The sequence below is a fragment of the Neophocaena asiaeorientalis genome, unplaced genomic scaffold (genome assembly GCF_003031525.2).
Source record: "Neophocaena asiaeorientalis asiaeorientalis breed wild unplaced genomic scaffold, Neophocaena_asiaeorientalis_V1.1 scaffold517, whole genome shotgun sequence".
Lineage (NCBI taxonomy): Eukaryota > Metazoa > Chordata > Mammalia > Artiodactyla > Phocoenidae > Neophocaena > Neophocaena asiaeorientalis.
This window is the reverse complement of record NW_020172724.1, coordinates 827,000-851,510: the sequence shown is the minus strand read 5'-3', so window position 1 is coordinate 851,510 and position 24,511 is coordinate 827,000. Positions and strand designations below refer to the sequence as shown.

Genomic DNA, 24,511 nt, shown 5'->3' with positions numbered 1-24,511 from the left:
GGCGTGCTTGCCCTCAAAGATACACGTGTGGTTCTCTGGATCCAAGGCAAAATTAAGCTCATTAAGAAGATGCTTGCTGACCACCTGCATACGGAGGCACCCTCACAGTCCTGAAACTGTCCTCACATGAGATGCTTTTCTTTGCATGTGTAACAAGCTCACAGTAACGACAGGGGGCTGAGGCTGGAATGCGTAATGAGCTGAGGATTAAGAAACGATGTGATAGCATCTCGGAGATTGTAATGAACACACGGCCTCTATTATGTCCTATCAGAGCCTAGTCTTCTTGCTGACAAGTAATTCCCGCAAATAATCACTTGTCTTTCAACATGGTGATGCGAGGACTAATTGTGAAGAACTCTCGCCTAGAAAGGCTACTGGAGCAATTTAGGGGCAATTACATGGGGCCCGTGGCTGCTGGGCACAATTACCTGGACTTGAATATGTGGTGAGTGAGAGCAAGCAAGGGGAATGAGGCCTTGGCCGGGCATTAAGATGGCACCTTGCCAAAGCTGCTGGCTTCCTAGTGGGTTTTCTCAGAATTAACGTGATGCCCTAGAGTAGAAGAATCAGGCTCTCAGCAGGAGGATTTGAAAGGACTTGAATCATTTTTTTTTTCATAGATGATAGTAGTCTGTAGAAAAATTAGAAAATATAGATAAACAACAAAACCACTACCGACATCTTGGTTAGTGTACTCACCATCACCCGCAGTACCACCATCACCATCATCTTCATTGTCATCAAAGTTGTTACCATTAAAAAGAAAAAAAGAATTTCAAAAAAAAAAGGGCTTCCCTGCTGGCGCAGTGGTTGAGAGTCCGCCTGCCGATGCAGGGGACGCGGGTTCGCGCCCCGGTCCGGGAAGATCCCACGTGCCGCGGAGCGGCTGGGCCCGTGAGCCATGGCCGCTGAGCCTGCGCGTCCGGAACCTGTGCTCCGCAACGGGAGAGGCCACAACAGTAAGAGGCCCGCGTACCGCAAAAACAAACAAACAAAAAAAATTAAAGTTGTTACCATTTAAGAGCTTATACTCCATTCCACATACTTTGTGAGGCACCTTAAATATGTTGTCTCTAGATCTAACAATAATCTTACAAGGGGGGGTAGTTACAGTCCCATTTTATAGATGGGAAAACTGAGACTCACAGCTGTCCCCACTCACACAGAGCAATAGCTATTAGAGGTGAAATTTCAGTTCGGGTCTCTGTGTCTAAAATTTGTGTCGGCATGCTTGTTTTTGTCCTCATCTTTAAGGTGGGATAAGGACCGTTTCTCTTCTAAATAGTTGTGAGAGTTGAAGAAGGTGCTGAATGTGGAAGCTTTGCAAACTGTAAAATCTTGAATAGATTCAGGGCTTGTTAGGCAGTGCCTGGCATCCATCCAGGTACCATACCCAGCTGCCAAGTAAATAAGCAATATTCATTGAATGTGTTTAATTGGGTCTCATTGAGAAGCTGAGCGTGGGAAAGTCTGTGCATTGTTCTTCTGGGTAAGGGGAAGGAAGGGAGAGGAGAAAAGCTAAGTCCGTGGCATGGATATCATGAGTTGAGAGGAAAGAGAATGACTCAACCAACTGGAGTGGCGATTGCTGGGCAGTGGGAATACCCTGATCATGCCTGTGAGTCACCCCCAAGAAGTATTTATTCAACATCAAGATACTGTGCTTAACAAGCCACTGTGGCCTCAAAACAAGTTCCCTAGTTCCTCTTCCAATCAGATTCTCAACTTCTTATATAAAAATTCTAGAGCCACCGTGGGTGCTGGGGAACAGGAGGGCTGTAAGTCTGAAGTGTGGAGTGAGCACAGTTAAGGGTCTAAGTGTGAGAGATAGACCGGAGCCAAACTTGAAGTGATGTTCTCTCTGCTTCTGTGTCTGCTTTCCTCACTGCCTCTCTCGCCTTCCTTTCATTCTTCCTCTTGACTTAGGAAGTATGTGGAATTCAAAAGCTTTTTCCCTCTCGTGTGTGTGTGAGTGTTGGAATCAGGAATCGGTTCTAGTATTGAAAGGCAGAGGTAAAGAGGCCCTGATATCCTAAATGTCTACCTAGTACGCCAGCCAGGTGACCCGCCAGGCTTGGACGCTGAGCTCTGCTCCCATGTTGGAGATCCTGATGGCAACTTGAGAAATTAATTGAAGTTCTGTTAGGCAACTCTGCCAGGGCACCTCTCCAGCCTCCTGTGGCTTCTGCATTTGTCTTGGAAGATCACCAAGCCAAGAGTGGAGTTTGACCAAAAGTAGGTGGAATTGACTCATAAGGCCTAACTCAGGCAGTCACTACCATCCAAAACAGAAAAGAGAAGGTGGATGGGGAGAAAAATTAGGCAGAATCAATAAAGATGGTACATTGCTGGGAAGCACTTACGGTCACAGCCTGGGGAGGGCAAAGCTGGCTCTGTGCAGCAACACCTATCCTCCACCCGGGGCCACGGAACCTGAACTTGACCTCCACATCCATACACTGTGTAGGAGAATCCTCCAGGCCCCAATGCCGAGCCACCTGGATCTGTCCTGGCATGCACAAGTAACCCAGCTGGTGATGTCATGGGGACTGTTCACACCGACCAGGTGTCTTGCAACTGGCTGCACGACCCTGTGGTTAGTGAACTGGGAGAAGCAGGGAGCCGATGATAGCTATTCTGCCCACAGGTGTTCGGTGACACCCTTAGAGGAGACACCAGTGGCCATGGACTTTCTTGGTGCTGTGTTCTGTGTATCAAAGAGCACTTCTGCCTTCATTCTTGAAATTGTTGCTGGGCTTAATAGAGAAGGGGGTGTTTGTGGGCACTTGCTCTAGGGAGGTTTTTAGAAGAGTGATGTGAGGAGGGAGGATAATGGATGGAGGAGATTTTCTCCATGGGAAGGAATGAATGCAGGTTTAGGAAATTAAGCTGCTGAGTTGCAGTAGTGAACACATACTTGGATAATTTGAGCTGCAGAATCACATGGGACAAAAAAAAAATGTGTGTAGACATATAATCTAATTGGAGTTCAGCGCCAGGGTTCTGCCAACCTGTTAACCACTACTGATTGGTAGATCTTAATGCTGGTGCTGTCACGTGCCCACAGGCCGTGGAGGCTGCAGGGGTTTCCAGGGGAAGGAGGAAAGCTGTACTCAGTGTCTCCTCCCTGCTCTATGGCACTTTGTTCCAATACTCTGTCCCGTCCTGCAAACAGGTTATCACAGGAAAGAGAGAGAGGTCTCTTCTGGTCAAAGTGGGACTTGGCCCCTGGAACGTGAAATTCAAAGTTATCATACCCCAGCTTAATTCTCCACCTAAAGATAGAGAGGGTGGCTCCCTAATATCCCACTTAGATGGGCTCACATGAGGTGAACCTCAGAAGTAGCACACTTAAATAACAGAATCTCCGGGGATTCGGCCGTGGAACACTGTCAAGCCCTGGTCCAGGGCTGACCCAGCCAAGAGTCCAGTGTTGGTACCCTCATGGGTCTCCACTCTGGAGTGAGACGTCTGACCCAGGGAGTCCCTCACTTTTCATCCTGTTCCCTCAGCCTTTGTGTCCATCACGCTCTACCTGTTCCTCAGCTGTGTTCCATCTCTGTTTCACAGGACAGGAACCACTCTCTCCTTGCCTCCGTTGTTCCAATCTGTCAAAACACTCGATGAGGCTCTAGAAACCAAGTTTTATGAAGGATGTGTGAAGAATGATGGCACGTTCCAACTGGAGAAGAGGAGATGCCAGAAAGAGCCATCATCACTCTCTTCAACCCACTGGTAGGTGGTGTGTATAACTGGAAGGGTAGTCAGATTTTGTGTGGCTCAAGAGGTAGAACTAAGCTCCATGGGTGGGAGCTGGAGGGGGTCAGGTTCCAGGTCAGAATAAGGAAGTTAGCAGCTACAATAGATAGGAGCTGAGCCATGGTTCAAGCAGCTGATACTGGAGGAAGCTTGTCCATTATTTACATTATCATCGTCTTCATCACCTGTATCATCATCACCATTTACTGAGCACGTACTGGGCGCCAGACCCTCTGCTAAGCACTTCCCCTGCATGATCTCAGTTAGCGTCCCTTCTATGTACTGTCACCTCCTTTTCTCTCCCTATCCCCTAACCCCTCTGGCTTGTAGTTTTGGAGAGGTTTGGAGATTGGAACAAGGAATCTGGACAAGGCTGGAGAGTCTGGGGAGAGATTGGTCCTGGTAGGGAGGTGCTTACAGAAGTGTAGGGCTTAGGAAACAGAGTATTTGCCTGTTGCAAAACTAGATTCACCCTTCTGTGTCTGATAACCAGGCCTTGTCCTTAGTGGAGTGAGCAGATAAATGTGTCCTTTGCCTCAGCCTTCCCTTTCTGATCCTCTTAGCTGCACATGCCATGAGATATACCATCATCACTCCCCTTTCCAGCATCCTGCACCCCAACCTGCATGGCAAGCTGCACATAGAAATGAGTTATGCACCAGTTTATGTGTAAGTTTAAGATTATGGTTTCCTCTTCCAGGGCAGTTTTTTTCTACCAAGCTGATTTCTCATAATATGATGAAAATCTCTGTTCCCTTATTACTGAAAGAATGTTATGGTTCTGAGAGCAAATGGGAGTATTTCATGGGGCTTGGCAGGGGGCTTGGTTCCCTTCAAACCATGCTACATGGATAAGTGCCAGGACAGGATAAGGATGGATGGAAGGAGGAATGGGGAGTTATTGTTTAATGGGTACAGAGCTTCAGTGTGTGACGATGAACGAATTCTGGAGATGGATAGTAGTGTTGGTTGCATGACATTTTGAATGTACTTAATGCCACTGAATTGTACATTTACAATGGTTAAAATGGTAAAAGTACAGAAACAGCAGCTAGTCATAACATTTGGAGACATGGGGTGGGTAGCTAGCAGAAGAGACAGTGAAAGTGTTCAAAGGGATTGTTTCTTTGTCAAAGTCTTGTCCATTGCGGGAGGAGGTGCAGAATGGCACAGTCCTGACGGGGAGCAGTTGGCAACATGGATCAGAATCACAGATGCTCGTGCCCTTTGATCTCATTGCTATTTATTCTATTTATTCTAAGAGCGTGCCTGCTCTTGTACAAAATGACAATGGACAAGGGTCTTCACTGTAGCAGTGTCGGGAGTAATGGAAGGCTGGCCTTGCGAAGAGCCCACGTGTCCACCCAGAAGGGGCTGGTTAAAGAAACTTGGATAGAGTCACACCATGGAATACAATTTAGCTGTAGGATCTGTCCATAGTAAAGATTTATCGTAAGGTAAAAACATCAAAGAATAGAATAGTGTAAATAGAATGGTACCTTTGTGTAAGAGAAGGGAAAATATCTGAATACATGCATATTGTGTGTGCATAAAGGAACACTGGAGGGAATTCCCCAGCGGTCCGGTGGTTGGGGCTCTGCGCTTTCACTGCCGAAGGCCCGGGTTTAAAAGACAAAACAAAACAAAGGAACACTGGAGGATACATAAGAAGCTAAAGAAAGTGGTTGCCTGAAGGAGCAGCAGTGAGGAAGGGAGTGGGCAGACAGACACAGGTGGGCACTAGACTCTCATTGTGTATTTGTATATTGTTTTGAATTTTTAATTGCATAAATAAATTACCTAGTTTTCCTAAAAAAAGGATGATTAGGAAGGCCCTTTGCAAACTCTAAAACACTCTACAGATATAAGAAGTTAATATGAGAAAATAATTATGATAATAATGCTTTAACAGCTACTATTTCTAGGTGCTGTGCTAAATACTTTATGATCTTCTTTGTTCCTTACGCAATGTTCTTCATTTTTATAGATGGGAAACTGGCAATCAGAGGAGTTAATTAGATTAGATTAATTGTCCAAGGCCACACTTCTAGAAAGGTGCAGAGCTGGGATTTGAACCCAGATCTGTCTGCTGCCACATGTGGCTCTTGACTGTGCCATACTTCCCATCATGCCATTGCCCCATGGTAGATTTTCTTACACGAGAGCTTTCTTTATTTTCCACACTGCCAGCGCTTCTCCTGGCATTGACAGGGCCATTTTCCAAGTAAAGCTCAACCCTTAGTAGTCTTCTTCTATGTGCCATTCTTGGAAAAACCCAACACCTTGACACTGCCAGTCGGCCCCAGGCCATGTAGTCATTCTGTCTTCAGGAGGTATTTTTGGTCGCAGTTTTCCTACAGTATCCGGACGGGTGCCATGATTAGGCATAACAGTTCTTCGCGGTTGCTCCTCAGCTTCCTGAAATATCCAGCCAGGACCATGCTGGCTCCATCGCCTAGGATGGAGCCCAGAAGCAGGTTTTTATGGAACACGTCTTTAAAGCGGTTAACGATTTAGGAATGACTTAGCAATGAAGGCATTATGCACACATACGCACAACAAAACCTTTTCCTGTGTTCAGATAACCTCAGAGCCAGTGCACTTAAACCTGCAAATAGGGCTGAGTGATTACATAGTCTCAGAGGAGGCCGAACAGTCAAATGAAAATTTGGTTGTAAAAAAAATTAGATCACAGGATATTTAAAAATAGGGTCCAGCGGTAGAGCAGCAGGCTGCATCCTCAAATGACTTCACGGAAGGGACCCTAAGTTAAGAGTAAGTTGAGATGCAAAAGCCCTGGTGTTTGGCAGATGGAAATTCCAGGCTACATTTCCCAGGGCACATGTCTGCTGCTGGTGGGATTGCCAGAGGGAAGGAGAAACCTTTTCAAAAGATTCCATCGGGGAAGTTTGCAGCCTGCGAATCCCTGGCATGTTTCCATAAATGGACCCCAAACCACCCTTTCCCCAGCACCATGCTTGATGACCTGTGTCTGCCACAACAGTTTATACATTTTTTAAGTTAATGCTGCTCTGTGCCCAGAGAGCGAGGCAACTGACGTGCAAGTGCTTCCCTGGAGGGGTGAGTTATGTGACGTCTTGTGGAAACTGAAGGACCAGTTTGTTTCAGGATAAATGGCCTTATTGTGTTCTCTTTTTCTTGTCTCAGCTGATTTCCCACAGCCAGACTAGCAGGTTTGGGCGTAGCATTGGGGTAGGAAAAAGAAAAAATATTGTTTTGTTTTGTCTTGTATTTGGCCACAACTGTCAGCCAAGGTATCTCAGAATATCATCTCCCCTCAGGCCATCTCGTCCACCCAGGCTCCGAGCACAGGGTAACAGTTCAAGTCTTCCTGGCTAAACCGGCGTTTCTAGACCTCTTCCTGGTAAAGTGTGTTGGTGGTGGCCTGGCTTTTCCTCTCAGTGATGGGTATGTTGAAAGCCCATGATACTTCCTACAAAGATGTCTAGGGTGGCCCGTGCTTGGATGGGGAGAGAGAACTCTGATAAACAAGTCCCTGAAATTGGATACAATACTGTCTGACCATCTCGGTGGGGGGTTGCATCAGAAACTTCTGAGGCACTGGCTCCTGTGTCGCTCTCGGGCACAGCTGTGGGCTGTTAGTGAGGCCCGGAGGTCTCCCCTGGTTGGTGACAGTTGGTAGTGGTCGCTCCCATTGGCCTGTGCTGGGAGGAGTTTCTCTTTCCTGTAGCAACTTTCAGTAAACACCTCAGTGAGAGGCTCCTTCTGCAGTTTTGTGGATCTTTCATAGAGTTCCCAGCCTGCTTCCTGGCCGCTCTTATTTTACATTGAAGGATAGTTGATTTACAAGACTGTGCTCATTCCAGGTATACAGCATAGTGATTGAGTTATTTTTTTTCAGATTATGTTCCATGATAGGTTATTACAAGATATTGAATACAGCTCCCTGTGCTATACAGTAAATCCTTGTTGCTTATCTATTTTATGTAGAGTAGTTTGAATCTGTTAATCCCATACTCCTAATTTATCCCTTCCCCCCTCCTTTTCCCCTTTGGTGACCATAAGTTTATTTTCTATGTCTGTGAGTCTGTTTCTGTTTTGTATATGGATTCATTTGTACTATTTTGTAGATTCCACATATAAGTGATACAGTATTTGCCTTTCTCTGTCTGACTTAACTAAGCATAATATTCTATAGGTCCATCCATGTTGCTGCAAATGGCAGTATTTCATTCTTTTTTATGGATAATATTCCATATATATATATACACCCCACATCTTCTTAAGCCAGTTGTCTGTTGATGGGCACTTAGGTTGCTTCCATGTCTTGGCTCTTGTAAATGGTGCTGCTATGAATATTGGGGTGCATGTATCTTTTTGAATTCGAGTTTTTGGGTTCTTTTTCCAGATCTGTGCCCAGGAGTGGGATCTCTGGATCATCTGGTAACTCTACTTTTAGTTTGTTAAGGAACCTCCATACTGTTTTCCATAGTGGCTGCACCAATTTACATTCCCACTAACAGTGAATGAGGGTTCCCTTTTCTCCACACCCTCTCCAGCATTTATTATTTGTAGACTTTTTGATGGTGGCCATTCTGACCAGTGTGAGGTGATACCTCATTGTGGTTTTGATTTGCATTTCCTGACAGCTCTTTTAAGGAAAGTGTTTCCGTATTCCTAGAGTTGGGAACTCACTGTAGAGACAGTTACACCTGGAGCTCCTTTCTCCCGAAGGAAATGTTCCCGGGTTTGCAGAGGGAATTCCGCAGTCCTTGGTGATCATGTCTGATCCCAGATGGCCCTTGGGAATAGCTCCAATTCTCCTTCTTGTGTCCCACTGTGGGCTAACCAGGCAAAGCAAATCCTGTGGATAAACTGGGTGACCTGCTGCTCCCTGGGATGGGCGTACAAATCGTCTCCATCATGGCCCCCAGGTTACTTTCTGTTGGTACAGCAGAGTCTTGTTCAACAAACACAACTGAGGTATGAGTGCAGATGTCAAACTGGCTCCAAGAATATATTTACACTCCCACTCTCCAGATTAGACCTCTCCCACTCTTTTCTTCTGCTGATGTGGTGCAGGTCTTGTATCTCTGCTTTAGGGAAGGCAGGTCTGATGGCAGCAGCTCCCCAGATACAGGAATATTGGTTTCCCACAGGTGGCCGCTCTCCTGTTCACACTCCATCCTCCAAGGCAGGCTTCTCAACACTATTGGCATCGTGGACCAGATAATTCTTTGTTGTTGGAGGCTGTTCTGTGCATTGAGGTATGTTTAGCAGCTGTCCTGGGTTCTACCAACGAGGTACCAGTAACAACACCCCTCCCCACTAGATGTGACAACCACAAATGTCTCCAGACATTGCTAAATGTCCCTGGTGGGGGCTTGGGAGTGGGGTGGCGAAATCACCCTGGTTGAGAACCACAGCTCTAGCGATGCCTGCTCAGGGTTCCCAGCACAGGTCACTCCACCTGTGTGTGGGTCTTTATTCATGTTCCTACCATCAGGGATGCTTCTCTCTTCCCCAGAGAAGAAGCGACCTGATCCTCTTTCCACTGAAACTTTCTCTCCCAGGAATCCTTCCCTTACCTCCCATTCCTGCCAGTATTCACACAGGACCTCTGCACGTTTCTATGGTAGCTTTGACCGTGTTAGAGTGGCCATTGCTTACGCATCTGTCTGAGCTCCTAGGGATCCAGGACAGGGTCCCTAGTCTAGTTTGTAGCCCCCGTGGCCCGCGGAGTACTTGGCACATAGCAGGCGCTCAGCTGAGAAGGAGCCATGTAGCCGACCGCAGGCTCTGGGGTGTACCCTCACTTGAGGGTTAGCACATCCTGGTCACTTAAGATGGTCACATATGAATTGGCCCATGCTTTTGAAGTTTATTAAGTAGCATGCAGTACTGTTTCTCGGGGGTAATAAAGTTCTCTTCTACTCTTGCCAAGGCAGTTCTTAGCCCTCTTAATTTATGAAGTGCATTCTTCATGAATGTACTTCAGGGGGCCTGCAGAGCCACTGAAAGTTTTGTGTATAAGTGCAAACGGGCATTGATTTTTTTCCCCCCTGGGGGTGGGATCCCATAGTTTTCATCAATCTTCCAGATTTATCCATGAGTTAAAAACTGTTACCAAAAAAAAAAACCGTTACAGGTAATTGCTTTAGCCAAAGAACCTAGAGCTAACAGTCTAAATACCTACTACTGGCTCAGCTGAGGGCCGTGGGAGACACAGGGACGCCCTAGACTCAGACTAGCTGTGAAACAATGAGAGATGATTTCAGGGCTGAAATGCACAGTATAGATTATCAGTGCAAAGGGGTTCTAGACAGGAGGATCAATTATGATGCCAAGTTCACTGGTGTCTGTGGAAGACACTGGGAAGGCCCATATGCTGTAGGGTTGTTGGCTTTCAGGTTCTTTGTTCCAAAACGTTTAGTGACTAGGGAGAAAAGTGGTTAGTTATCGTTATTTGTGATTGCTTCTTTAGCATCGACTCATGTATATCTAGAGAACCTGCTGTATACAAAGTTCTGTGTCTATTACTTGGAGAAAAAGTACAGCTTTTTTAGAGGAAAAAAGGCTCGGTTTCCCATTGGCTCTGCCATGTGGGAGCTTGGGGCTTTGGACAAGTACTTCGCCTCTGAGTCTCAGAATTTCATTTGTAAAATGATGATAATAACATCTAGTCTTGTAGAACCCATCCTTGTGTCAGTCCCCTTCTATCAGAGAAATGCCCCTTCCCTACATCGGTCATGAGGTTTTAACTGGGGGGTCGTGATTGTAGTACCCCACGTCCCAGGCTAGGTAGACACTTGACCGATGCTGTCACATCACAGTGGCCTGTCCTCCTGAGCTCACTCGTGGGCTGGGAGTGGGGCTGTGACTCAAACTTAGCCATGGGTTTTTTTTTCCAGTGGGAGCTCCGTCTCGGTCCTTACTTTCCACTTAGACTGATTTAAATTGAGGTGGTTTTCTGTAACAAAGTACCTACATTGTGAGGTTTATCAAAGAAATAGAAATAATATATATAGAATAGTTAACAAGGTGCCTGGCATCTAGATACTAAAAATATACATTTAAAAAAATAACAGGGGCTTCCCTGGTGGCGCAGTGGTTGGGAGTCCACCTGTCGATGCGGGGGACGCGGGTTCGTGCCCTGGTCTGGGAGGATCCCGCGTGCCGCAGAGCGGCTGGGCCCGCGAGCCATGGCCGCTGAGCCTGTGCGTCCGGAGCCTGTGCTCTGCGACGGGAGAGGCCGCGACGGCGAGAGGCCCACGTACCGCAAAAAAATAAAAAATAAAAAAATAATGTTACAATTAAGAAAGATCTCTATTTACCCCATGTTTGAATTTGAGCTCCTGAAATGTGTTAGGTACACCCTTCTTTTGTGTCTTTGCTCACAATGTGTTCTCTGCTTGCAATGGCTGCCCCTCTTTACCCCCTGAGACACTTATGTCAGTTCTACTTATTCTTATCTTAAAGTCTATTTTGCCTGATAATAAAACAGCCAAACTGCATTCTTTTGGTTAGAATTTGTCTGCTGCAACTTCCTCCAGTCCTTTACTTTCAGCTTTTCTGGATCTTCAAATTATAGATGTGTTTCTGGGAAATAGCACATTCCTGAAGAATTTAAACCCACTCAGGTGATTGTTTCTTTTAATTGGTGGGTTGAATCTATTGACACTTACTGAAATTTCAGATCTGTTTGAATACATTCTATCATTTTCTTTGATTATTTCTGTTTATCTTACCTTATGCTGCTCCCCCCACCCCCTTTTCTGCTTTCTTTATTTGCCTTTCATCCCTCTTTGATTTGGGAGCGATCCATTCCATTTTTATTCTTTCAGTGGTGACTCCTAAAATTTTAACACGTTCACTTGACTTAATCTCCACTTGATTCATACCTCTAACCCTCTTACAGACAAATCTAAGTATCCTGATATGGTCCACCCTGCTGCACACTCTCTAACATGGTACTGGGTCTGGTATTTTGGTTCCATCGTGTTTGGTCCTGCCCAAATCAGTCATTAATATTGCTGTGGTTGTTTTAGAAATTAGTGTGTGCCGACTGTTACCCATGTGGGAGTCCATATCTCTGCTCATCAGCATTTCTTCTTCTTTCCTCCCTTCTGTGTTCCGTTTCTTGCCCCCCCTGAAGTTCATCCTTCAGAAATTCTTTCAGGGAGAGTCTGTTGGTGACGGATGCTTTCGGTTTTCATTTGTCTAAAAACATCTTATTTCAGCCTCACGGTTGAGTCACACTGTAGTTGTGCATAGTGTTCTAGGTTGACGGTTATTTTCATTCAGTCCTTTGAAGATACTGTTCTGCGGTCCCTGGGTTCAGTTTTGCTGTTGAGAAGTCTGCCAAGTGTCATTCCTCCATAGGTAATTTCTCTTTTCTCTCTCGTTGATTTTCGTATTTTACTCTTTGACTTGGGTGAATTATGGTTTCTCTACAAAGCATCTATAGGGTTTGGTTTTTTATTTATCCTGACCAGAACTTGTGCTTCCTGAATTTATGAAGTCTTGTTTTTCATCAGTTCTCAGCCATTATCTCTTTGAATATTATCTCTCCTTATTCTCCATGATTGTTTTCTGGAACTCTCACTAGATACCATATGATAGACATTCTCCTTCTATCTGCTCTGCCCGCCAAGTCAGTGCTCTTATTTCTATCTTTTTCTTTTTGTGTACTGCATTCTGGGTGTGTTTCTCAGGTCTATTTTCATTTGCCTAATTCTTACAGTCCAACCGAGTCTAATTTGCTATTTATCCTAATCCCTGAGTTTTAACATTTCAGGGGCTATTAAATTTTTTTTCCATAAATTCTTTTCCAAATCTGCTTGTTTTTGGTTCCATTGCATTTTTTCAGTTTTTCTATTTCCTTCTTTTATACCTTTAATAATTTTAAAAATTAATTTTTATCGGAGTATTGTTGCTTTACAATGTTGTGTTAGTTTCTGCTGTACAACAAACTGAATCAGCTATACGTATACATATATCCGCTCGTTTTTGGATTTCCTTCCCATTTAGGTCGCACCATGGAGCATAGAGTAGATTTCCCTGTGCTATACAGTAGATTCTCATTAGTTATCTATTTTATACATAGTCGTGTATATATGTCAATCCCAATCTCCCAATTCATTCCACCACCACTTCCTCCCTTGGTATCCATACATTTGTTCTCTACGTCTGTGTCTCTATTTCTGCTTTTCACATAAGTTCATCTGTACCATTTATACCTTTAATAATTTAAAATAACTAATTTTATATTCTCTCTTATTATTCATTTACCAGGAGTTCTTGACAGCCCTAGCTGATCTTGCTTTCCTTTTATCTATTGACATTTGCCTCTGATGTCATTGTTTATTCATGGGTTTTGAGATTTTGGATTGTGAATTCCTATTCAGTGAAGCTTTATCTTTCGGAATCCTTCTCATTTTGAGTTGAGGATGTGTATCTTCTTTTACAAATTTTTTTTATTCTGGCCAATTAGTAAGCTTTAATGTGTATACCAGATGCCCAACAAAGTCTTGTCTTTGTTGATGATATGGACAACTTACAAAAAGATACATAAATCTCCTCACCTCCCCACTCCTTTTACTGGGAGCGGACCTGTTTCTCTTCCACATTCCTTCTAAGCATTTTTGCTTATGAATCTGAGATTTTCACTGTTGTTGAGATATACATTCGTGGGACAAGAGAATGTGGCTGGCCTCAGGAGAAGAGAAATGAGCAAAAGTTCTGGAAAGGGGGAAAAGAGGATGGAACAATCCTTCAGTCGCAGGAAGAGTGAAAACATTGAGCAGGAAACAGAGGAGTTAACAAGACTACCATCATCTCTGGGTTGAGAGAGGGGAGCAAAGACAAGGGTAGTGTGCTAACGCATATATATGGAATCTAAAAACAAATGGTTCTGATGAACCTAGGGGCAGGACAGGAATAAAGACGCAGACGTAGAGAATGGACTTGAGGACACGGGGGAAAGGGTAAGCTGGGACAAAGTGAGAGGGTAGCATGGACATATATACACTACCAAATGTAAAATAGATAGCTAGTGGGAAGCAGCCGCATAGCACAGGGAGGTCAGCTCGGTGCTTTGTGACCACCTAGAGGGGTGGGATAAGGAATGTGGGAGAGAGACGCAAAAGGGAGGGAGTACGGGGATGTATGTATACATTATAGCTGATTCACTTTGTTATACAGCAGAAACTAACACAACATTGTAAAGCAATTATACTCCAGTGAAGACGTTAAGAAAAAAAAGACAAGGGTAACATGGCAAGGGACCAAAGAGGGGGGCAGGTATCTCATTGTGTGGAGGATAAGAATTTGGAGAAAGTGGGAAGAGCTATATACCCATGTTTCTGCTTTTATTAATGATAGCAGAGCACAGCGAAAAGCCAAGAGTTAACCATGTGCCAGGGACTGTGCTAAGAGCATTATCTGGATTCTTTCCTTTGATCCTCATAGCAACTCATTGAGGAGGCACTTCTATTCTCCCTAATACACAGATGAGGACACTGAAACTCAAGAAGCTAAGAAGCGTAACCCACACCCCACAGCCACAGAGAGAGGAGCAGAGCTGAAATTTGAACCCAGCTCTGTCCAACTCCAGAGCAGGAACATGTAGGCACTTCAGGGCTGAGCTAGCACTTGCACTGGGTTATGATTCAAAATACTGTAATACAGGCGGTAGCTCCTCCAGGGAACCCACATGCAGTGGTAGGGAGAGCTGCTGCGGATGGGGAGACCCCGTTTATGGAAATTGTCAAGAGCACAAAGCACATGGCACGTGGTGGGTGCTTAATAAATATTTGCCCAATAAACAACCAGGTGTCTTCCTTTGTAGAATTGGGGAGCTGAGTCCTGGGGCAGTGGAATAGGATGTGTTAGGTTGAGATGCTTTCCTCCCCGGCTCCTCCCTTGGCTTTAAAGTCCTCTTCAGTCCCCTGGAGAGAACAGTGTCCTGGTCGTTTTTCCTGGTGAGGAGGCTGGGCTGGATGGGATTTTTTTTTTTTTTTTCGGTGCGTGGGCCTCTCACTGCTGTGGCCTCTCCCGTTGTGGAGCACAGGCTCCGGACGCGCAGGCTCAGCGGCCACGGCTCACGGGCCCAGCCGCTCAGCGGCATGTGGGATCTTCCCGGACCGGGGCACGAACCCGTGTCCCCTGCATCGGCAGAAGGACTCTCAACCACTGCACCACCAGGGCAGCCCCTGGATAGGATTTTTGAGAAGCATGTCATACCGCACATGACACGGTGATGAGAAGCGGCTACCTGGCAGTTTGGACACTCTTGGCTGGGTGACAGTTTCTAGATACCCATCGTGCTGAGTGCTGTGATTATCAGTCTCCATCTTGGTGACGAGAAGAGATCACATAATGAAGGGATTCCTCCCTTGTCCCCATCTCCTGCACACACAGCCCAGGCTCAGCCCCAACCAGTGCAGACCCCGAGTCTTTCGGGTTGGAATGTCCAAGATGTAGGGTCTCCCCAGACCTGTGCTTTGCAGGTAGGCCCAGCATCTCAAGTATTTATTCTTCTGGGAAAGGAGAAAACCCAGAGTGATGGGAGTTAGGAGGGTGGGGGATAGCGGGAAGGTGCACTGCCAGGAATTTGCCACCGGGATTCTGTGTCTTTCCTTTAGAAGGGAAACGATTTGTTTCTTACTGCAGAAGCTTCGGAGCCCCCTTATTACTACAGCTGCAAGCTGTCTGCTTTGCCAGGGAAGCGGAGCACCCAGAAGAGGGCACCAACTGGGCAACTGTGTGTCCCTTTGTCTGCCTTGTATCTCTGGTCTCCTTATTGTCCTTCCTTCCTTCCCCCCTCCCTCCTTCCCTCCCTCTTTGCGTCTTTCTCTCTCTCTGTTCCCATCTCTCTCCTTCTCCTTCCTTTAACTCTTCCTGTTGTCTCTCCCTCTCCTTCTCTGCTCTCCCAGGCCCTCTCCCATGCCTCACACTTTGCTTTCTGTGAACTTTTCCATCGCTCTATCCACCTCCCCACGCCTTCTTTCTCTCCAAAGGCACAGCACGGCACCAAGTCCTCCCTCCTCCCTTGCCCTACCATGCCCTGAGAAGGTCCTGGCTTGCCTGAAGCCCCAGGGCTCAGACCACAGAGGTCCTTCAAAGCTCCCTTCTGTTTTACGTTTGGTAGTGTATATATGTCCATGCCAGTCTCTCACTTTGTTACAGCTTACCCTTCCCCAGCCACATAGCACAGGGAGATCAGCTCGGTGCTTTGTGACCACCTAGAGGGGCGGGATAGGGAGGGTGGGAGGGAGGGAGATGCAAGAGGGAAGAGATATGGGAACATGTGTATATGTATAACTGATTCACTTTGTTATAAAGCAGAAACTGACACACCATTGTAAAGCAATTATACTCCAATAAAGATGTTTTTTTAAAAAAAAAAAGGAAAAAAACCCCAAAAAACTCCCTTCTGGGCTTCAGGCTTCATCCGGGTTCCAGGGAGAGGCCAAGGAGCTGGGCTGCCAGATGTACCTGCTGGGTTTAAAGTCCTCCACTGGGGAGCGTTTCCTGGGCTACCTTGGATGCCTGGCCCCTGCAGGGTGCCCAGAGGCCCCGATACTGTGGGGACGAACTCCCTGGGTGCCTGCTATCAGCCCGGGGGACTTCCGAGGCCCTCTGTGCTGACCCACCGCGGGGGCTCCCTTGGCAGTGGGCTCCCAATGGAGCAAAGGGCCCCATGGGGCTCAGAGACCCAGATCAGTATTTTAAAGAAAGGTCAGCCAGAAGGGATTTCTGAGACCTGCTGGGAACAGAGGGGATGATGGCCAGGGAAGTTCACCAGCCCCAGGCCCCCAGCAGGCCCATCTGCTGCCCAGGTGGCATTTGAGAGGGCAGGAAAGGCACAGATAAGAACGGGGGAGAGTTGGACTCCAACTTCAGCTCACTCACTGGTGAGCAAAGATTTGGTCAGGTTATATAATATTTCCAAGCCTCACTTTCCTCCCTTTCAAAAGAGAAAGTCAGAGAAAATGATCTCTAGAGTCCTTCCAGCTCTAGAGTTAGGATGGCCCCAGGAGGGGCTGAGGGCTGGTTGACCACGAGGCTGACGTTGTCCACTGACCCCAGGAAGGCTTTGGAACAAATACCAGCTCTGTGTGTGACTCTGGATGAGGCGGGTACATAACCTATTTGAGCCTCAGTTTCTACATCTGTATAGTGAGGGTAATACCTACCTGTGGGATCCTGTTAGAATTAAACCAAGAAGGAAAACACAGCATTTCTTGAAGGATGAGCTGTGTGGCCCCAGCTGGTATACAGGCTGACTTTAGCTCATCCTGCATCCTGGCACTCAATGACAAAGTCAGGCCCTGCTCAATCCTTTCTCAAACCCAGTTGTCACGGAGACAGTTGGAGTGACTGCGGCACATGGATATCCCTCGCCAGTTTCTCCGTTTAGCAAAGGGAGTCCAGGCCTCAGGGTAAGGGCTGGCTGTTGACAACATCAAGTTCTGACTTGGTAACATCGTTTTTATTTATTATGTCTGTTTTGACACTTTCCGTCTATTTATTATTTATTTCTATGTTTGTATTTTATCTTATTTATTTTGATTTTATTTCTTATTATTTATTTACCTTCTGTGCGTAGCAATGCTGGTTTTCCACGAAGGCAGCGTTATAGGATATCCTTTTGATATCAATTTGAGTAAGTAAAGGCAATCAGTTGGAGACAAATACTAAGTGATAGTACAGGCGGCATGATGACATGGTAGAAGTTGTGAAGGCGATGTAAAGAATTGGGGGCGATGTTTGCATTAAATCTGGGGACCTGTCAAGTGCTTCCTATGGTACCTGACCTCTTTAGCGGGTAATCGTGACTATTCCTGCCCTTGAAGGAAGGGCATGTACTGCCACATGCCATTTCTCTGCCTGTCACCTCAGCTCCCAGGTTGTGCTCCCCAGAGTGAGCCTTCTGGGCGTTGCAGTGTGGGGATGACTCCTGTTCCGTCTTTAGATTGGCTCTGATTCCAATGGTCTCTCCCACTGAGTTTAATGGGAAGTCGTTTCAATGGGTCTCCAGATGATGAACCACGGAATTTCTACACTAATGATAAAGGGGTTGGAATTCCCACTTGAGCCATTGTACTTTAACCAGAACATGTATTACCTTCTGAAGTAAATGCCACTCATGCATATCAGCCAGTATGGCTCAGTGTAGTGTCACCAAGACAGATCTTGACAGGAGAGTCAGGAGCAAGTGAAATCAAAAGCTGTTAAGTCCATGACTATCCATCACCCAGGGAGTTCCCAGAATGGTTAGGACAACGTGTGTGTTACTTCGTTCAACTCACAGCTTTCAGTTTTGTTACAAGGAGGGAAGAACAAAATGAGATTCACAGATAAGCAAAGGGATGTCTCTGTAAGCCTGCAATCCAGCACAGCGACCTGCAGGGAATGCATTTAGCACAACATCCCGGGGGTCCCCGGGGCTTTCTGAATGCAAAGACTCAGCCACGTGCCCCCGGGGTATCTGCCTCTAACAGCCTGCTCTGTCCCAGCTGCACAGTGCAAGGGATGCATACTTTTTGCATAGTGCATACTTTCTAGAAGTATCTAAAGTATCCAAAGTTTGTGCTCATATAAGCCTATGTCAGAGGCCCCCAGGGAGGAAGGGCTGGTGGGGCACTCAGCGGGTGCCGCCAAACAGCGTCAGCACCTGGAGAAACCAGAGGTCACTGCTCTCCGTGTTTGGACTTGTAGGCACTGGCACAGCACCCTCTCTGGATTAGTAGGACAACTGTGCAGAATTCCCCTTGGTGGCAGACTCGAGGACTCAGCTTGAAACGTGGCAGCCCCTTCCATAAAGACTTGTGATGAACTTTCCTCTTGAACTCAGCCACCGGTTTTTGGAGCTGTGTTTCCTCAATGGCTTATTCTTCTGCGACTCCCAGGACATCGCTGGATTGGGATTTTGTCTTATTTTGTTTGTTTTCGCAAAAATATTGCACAAGCAGAATTTCTTGGTTTCACACAGGTAGCCTTAACTCATTAAAATACCATGGTTTATAATTTGTCAAGCCATTAAATTATTATCTCATCTTTGGGAAGCAGGAAGCTTGGCAACTGTGGGATAGATACTAAAGTTAAAGAAGGGGTGTGACTTCAAGGCGGGGCCGGTTGTCAGTGTGAAACAAAGTGATTCTGCTCTGGATAAAGTTACGCCAAAAGCAGACACCGACAGTGTAAGTCAAAATTAGAAGTCAGTGAAACCCACAGAGACGTCTGACTTTTGACTCATCTCTCCTTATTCTCAAGAGGGTTTGTAAGTGGGAAGGGTGGCCTCAGCATTGTCCTGTTTTGCAAAAGTGGCGAGAGCTTCTAGGCAGAGGCGGGATTAAACCCCTTGATTCATCTGCACAGTCCGTCCCGTTTATTTTTATATTTTTTTTCTTTTCTTATTTTTTTCTTTTGGCTGTACCGCACAGCATGCGGGATCTTAGTTCCCCGACCAGGGATCGAACCCATGTCCCCTCCAGTGGAAGCACAGTCTTAAACTACAGGACCGCCAGGGAAGTCCCTCCATCCCTTTTATAATGTAGTCAGTCGAGGACCTTGGAGCACGAGGGATGAAGAGTTGAGTTCTAGACTGCCCAGATCTTGAACCAGAGCTTTCGCAAAGATCAAATCGGGGACCTTCTAAGAAAAGGATGAGAAAGTCTATTGGCCTGGGTGTCAGAAGAAGCAGTGAGGAGTAGCGAGGAGGACCTCTTTCCTTTGGTGCCTTCTTTTCCCACCGTGGAAATGGGTGGATGAAGTTTTGCCCTGCCTACCTCCCAGAGGCAAGGTCCACAGTACCGATGTCCTGATGGGGTGACATTGCTCACAGAGATGAAAGGGAGGCGGGAATTTCCAGAAGTCTGATGGGATGGAAGTGGAAGACGAATTCTAAGCAGGGCATGGTCCATGAGTTGGGCCTACTTTGACCCAGCCATGGATGTATCAGTAGTTTAGGGAAATGAAGGCTACATTCTTTCAGTTTGTATCTTGGTTGGCATTGGGAACAATGACTGAGAAAGATATGGTGGGACCACAGACACTATTTTCCCCAGAACCGTTGGCTTTCATGTGTGAGAAAAGGGGAGAATTTTCTGTGGGTGCCACGTCCTGGCTCCCAAATTCTTCACTTGGAATTGGCTGATATGAGGTCCCTGATATAGGGCAAGGCTGGGAAGTAGCCCACAGGCAGGTTGGCTTGGACATGCACGCTCTGTAGAAGACAGGTGCTGGGGCTAGGAGTAAGAATGTCTGTGGAAATCTTCAGCGCATCTTTTTGACTAGTATAAATCACTGACACAGGTTTGGGACTTATTTAACAAGTTTTGGAATAACCTAAGTGTCAGCAGTACGCCATCTAATAGAATATTATTCAATTATTATTATTATACGGGACGCGGGCCTCTCACTGCCGTGGCCTCTCCCGTTGCAGAGCACAGGCTCCGGAAGCGCAGGCTCAGCGGCCATGGCTCACGGACCCAGACGCTCTGCCGCATGTGGGATCTTCCCGGACCGGGGCACGAACCCATGTCTCCTGCATCGGCAGGCGGACTCTCAACCACTGCGCCACCAGGGAAGCCCTATTCAATTATTTAAAAAAAAGTATCTATGATATTTAATGACATGGAGGAAAATGCTTACACTGTAATGTGAAGGGAAAATAGAATAAAAATTAGATGTTCAATCTAACCCTAATTTTGCAAAAATACACACTCAAGAAAACACACGAAAGAAATATATAAAAATATCAATAATGGTGGGAGTTCCCTGGTGGCTCAGTGGTTAAGAATCCACCTGCCAATGCAGGGGACACAGGTTTGATCCCTGGTCCGGGAAGATCCCACATGACTGTGCGCCACAACTACGGAGCCTGGGCTCTAGAGCCCGTGCTCTGCAACAGGAGAAGCCACCCTAATGAGAAGCCCTCGCACCGCAAGGAAGAATAGCCCTTGCTCGCCGCAACTAGAGAAAGTCCATGAGCAGCAATGAAGACCCAACGCAGCCAAAAATAAATAAATAAATAAATTTATAAAAAAATATTAATAATGGTTATCTGTTAATGGTGAGATTCTAGGTGACTTTTTTTTTAAACAACTGAAAATAATAAGTTCCTTTATTAAGAAATATACTTTGGCTGCTGTTCCAAACCAGAATATAACAGTGACAAAGTGAGAGTGTTTTCCCCTCTCACTTAATAGGGTGAGCTAAACAACAATGGGCTGATGTCCTAGCTCTTTGGTGTTTGCGGGACCAGACTCCTTCTATTTGTTGCGTGCTAAAGAGGCAATTATTCAACCTCATGAACTAAGATCCCATCCATATTCCAGCTAGTGGAGAGAAGAGATGGGAAATAGAGGGAATGTCTCTTCTTTTTAACCGTACAACCTATAGAGTAGTGCATGTAGTATCTGCTCAGATTCCACTGGCTAAAATGTAGTCGCATGGTCCACACCCACTGCAAGGGAAACTGAGAAATATAGGGTTTTTTTTTCAAATTAAAGATGGGTTGATAAGGGTATTAAGTCAACAGATAAAAGGCAATTATATTTGTATATATCTACGTGATTTTTATACTCTTTTATGAAACTTTATGAGTCTGAATTGTTCTTTTTTTTTTTTTTTTTTTTTTCCGGTACGCGGGCCTCTCACTGTTGTGGCCTCTCCCGTTGCGGAGCACAGGCTCCGGACGCGCAGGCTCAGCGGCCATGGCTCATGGGCCCAGCCGCTCTGTGCCATGTGGGATCTTCCCGGACTGGGGCACGAACCCATGTCCCCTGCATTGGCAGGCAGACTCTCAACCACTGCGCCACCAGGGAAGCCCTGAATTATTCTTATAAGTAGAAAAAGATATTTATAGTAAACAAACCCCTCAAAGCTTGCTCTCTGAGTCCCTCTCTCCATCCTGGGGACCAGTGCTCCCTTCTGGTACTCAAAGGCCCTAGAGCATGGTTTCAAGGGATGTGCTGCAATGATCTTCTTCTTTTGTTATAAATCACAAAGAGAGAAATTTCTCCAAAGGTACAGTCTCTCGTGAAAACTCGACAGATCTAAGCCTCAGTTTCCTTGCCAGTAAATTGGAGAATAGCTACTGCCCTTTCTGACACTACAAGGAGATTATAAAGACTAGGGTGAGGGAAGTGAGAGTACTATTAGCTGTTCAGAAGATAACACAGTGGTAATTTAAGGAGTGTTAAGTTACCAATAGTAGTTATAGCTTAGAAGATCTGACATCAAATCATGGTAATAACGTGAACCCTGTTAGCGCCTTTATCACAACAGTGTATATGCTAGTAGGACTGACGACTGGATAATTAATATTATTGTGGTTGTAGGTTTTTACAGCAGAGTTTTCTCTTTGGAATTTTCATATCTCAAATTTCTGTTTTAATAAGCCCCTTTTTTGAATTCACAAAATAATGTCATGTGCCAAGAAGGACCACCAGAGGGCGCTAAATCACTTACAGAGTTCACCTGGCTTCTTTAGAGCGGAATCACCCAGATTTATGTCAAGAGTATGGGAAGTAGATCCAGGCCTGAAAGAAAATGAAATCTGTATACGTTAATTGTGATGTTGGGCCGACATTTAAGTAAATAAGCTTCTTGGTTCTCCTTGGCTATTACTTCAGTCTCTCTGCCTTTTTAGTTTGTGTGTTCATGCACTTTTATTTATTTCTTTTAAATCAGTTGGGATTGTTCAGAGTAGAATAATTTAGAAACGTGAAACCCCAGTTTGCTGTGATGGCTGCCATAGGCACATGTTGACATGATAAAGAGGCTGCCCTCCTCACTGAGAAGCTTGTAAATGTGACTAGAAATAAATAAGTGGCTTGTATTGTTTTCAGAACGGGGGAGGTTGGAATTTGTACTTTCGTAAAGACTTTCAGTTCTTGTGCAATGGCTCTCAATTCCCAGCCTGCAGACACACCTACAAGAGGTGAAATGCACTGGGGCAATTTGTAGGTGCTTCTCTATAGCCTTCACATTCCCAAGGCCATCCCAGGGGGTGGGAAGGTGGGGAGCGGGTGTGCGTGTCAGTGTTCTGAGGGCCCACCAGACTGGAGCGGCTCTGTAGCGCCCTAGAGTCTGTCCACACCCAGCTGTCTGTGGGTCCATATGGCCTGCTGTGTAATGGCTGCAACAGAAGGTAGAGGCACTGTGCTTCAGTTCTCATCCCAACTGAGGGGCCTCATGGGGTGCAGGACAGCAGTGTGGGTCAGGGAGCGACAATCTTGCCTGTACCCATCTCCCCCGCTACACAAACACAGGGACTGGCTTGTGTGTGTGGGTGGTCAGAAGCTCTGATCTGTGTTTGGCTGTTTATTTTTGGGTCACAGTAATTACAAAGAAGATCTGTATGTTTTTTCAACCTTACAAACAATCCTTTGAGGTAGGCAGGGCAGTTCTTATTTTAATTCCAATTTACAGATGAGAAAGCACAATGAATGAAGTGGTACCTAAGGTTCCCTTTAAGTTTGAGGCCTAAATTGGTGAGGTCAGGTGCCAGGTTTTCTGAAGTCTGTGGTTGGTAAGGAAGTAGAGGGAGAGCTGGGCCATGGCCTGATGAGGTCTATTTCTGGTGGGTAGCGGTCAATGGTGGCCACTGTCTCATTTGGTGCCCACCAGTCGGGAGGTGGTAAGGACTGGGGATTGTAGGAATAGTAGTTTCTTGACTTTGATGGTGAGGGTCTCTGAGAATCCTGACTAAGCCTCGTTTTTTTTTTTTTTGTGGTACGCGGGCCTCTCACTGTTGTGGCCTCTCCCGTTGCGGAGTACAGGCTCCGGACGCGCAGGCTCAGCGGCCATGGCTCATGGGACCAGCCGCTCCGCGGCATGTGGGATCTTCCCGGACCGGGGCACGAACCCGTGTCCCCTGCATCGGCAGGCGGACTCTCAACCACTGCGCCACCAGGGAAGCCCTAAGCCTCGTTTTTGTGTAACACAGAAGTTGCTACAAGCTCCAGTCAGCACAGGGACGAGTGATGAACAGAGCAGAGGAGATGATGTCTCAGGGGCCTCCCAGAACCTCTGGAAGAATGATGAGATGATGAAGGTGATGATGGAGGAGAAACACAGCTGGGGATGCTGCAGTTGGGGTGATATAAGTCACAGCAGTCAGTGGTCTCTAGCTACTAGCCCCCGGACTGGTGTCTGAAGGGAACCCAGGCTGTGGGGAAAGTCCAGGAAAGCCTGGAGGGCATTCATTGGTTTGTGGAAGCTCAACTTTATGGGGGGAGGGAATCCATTCTGGGGGTTTCATATCCCACCGGGGAGGCAGTCGTATCCTTTGCTGCTCTTTTCGGGTTACGGGTGTTTTGTATTTAAATTTCAAATCTAAAATGTAAGGAAAGTCCTTAACTTTCCTGGCATATGCTGAGGCCCAAAGGCAGCAAAGTACAGCCATTTAGAAGGCTAATAAATCCAGGAAGCACAGGGCCTCAGCCACCTTCTTGCACTTCCCCCGAGCGCTTCTGGGGCTGATCCCCCCCAACCCAGTGCTGGAAAGGACCCAGGGCCTCTGCATGCATGGGCCCAGTGCGGCAGGGATGTGCTCGGAGTGGTTTCTGAACGTGGAGGACCAGGCTGCGGGTACCATGTGGGTGAGAGACAATTTCACTTTCTGGAGAATATTGTCTGGAGCTCCCTTTTACATACTGCGTTTGAGGACGAAACACTTAAGCACTCTTCCCTCATTCCATTTCCCCTTTGACTTTGTCCTTGACTGTACTAATGGATGTGTGTCCTGAGCCCA

At 46.3% G+C, this 24,511-nt stretch overlaps 1 pseudogene; it reads right to left on the bottom strand.

Moving 5' to 3' along the window:
• The window catches only part of LOC112396501 (E3 ubiquitin-protein ligase RBBP6-like), a 74,841-nt pseudogene extending 74,103 nt beyond the window's left edge, over positions 1 to 738 (bottom strand).
• Positions 739 to 24,511: the final 23,773 nt, after the last annotated feature.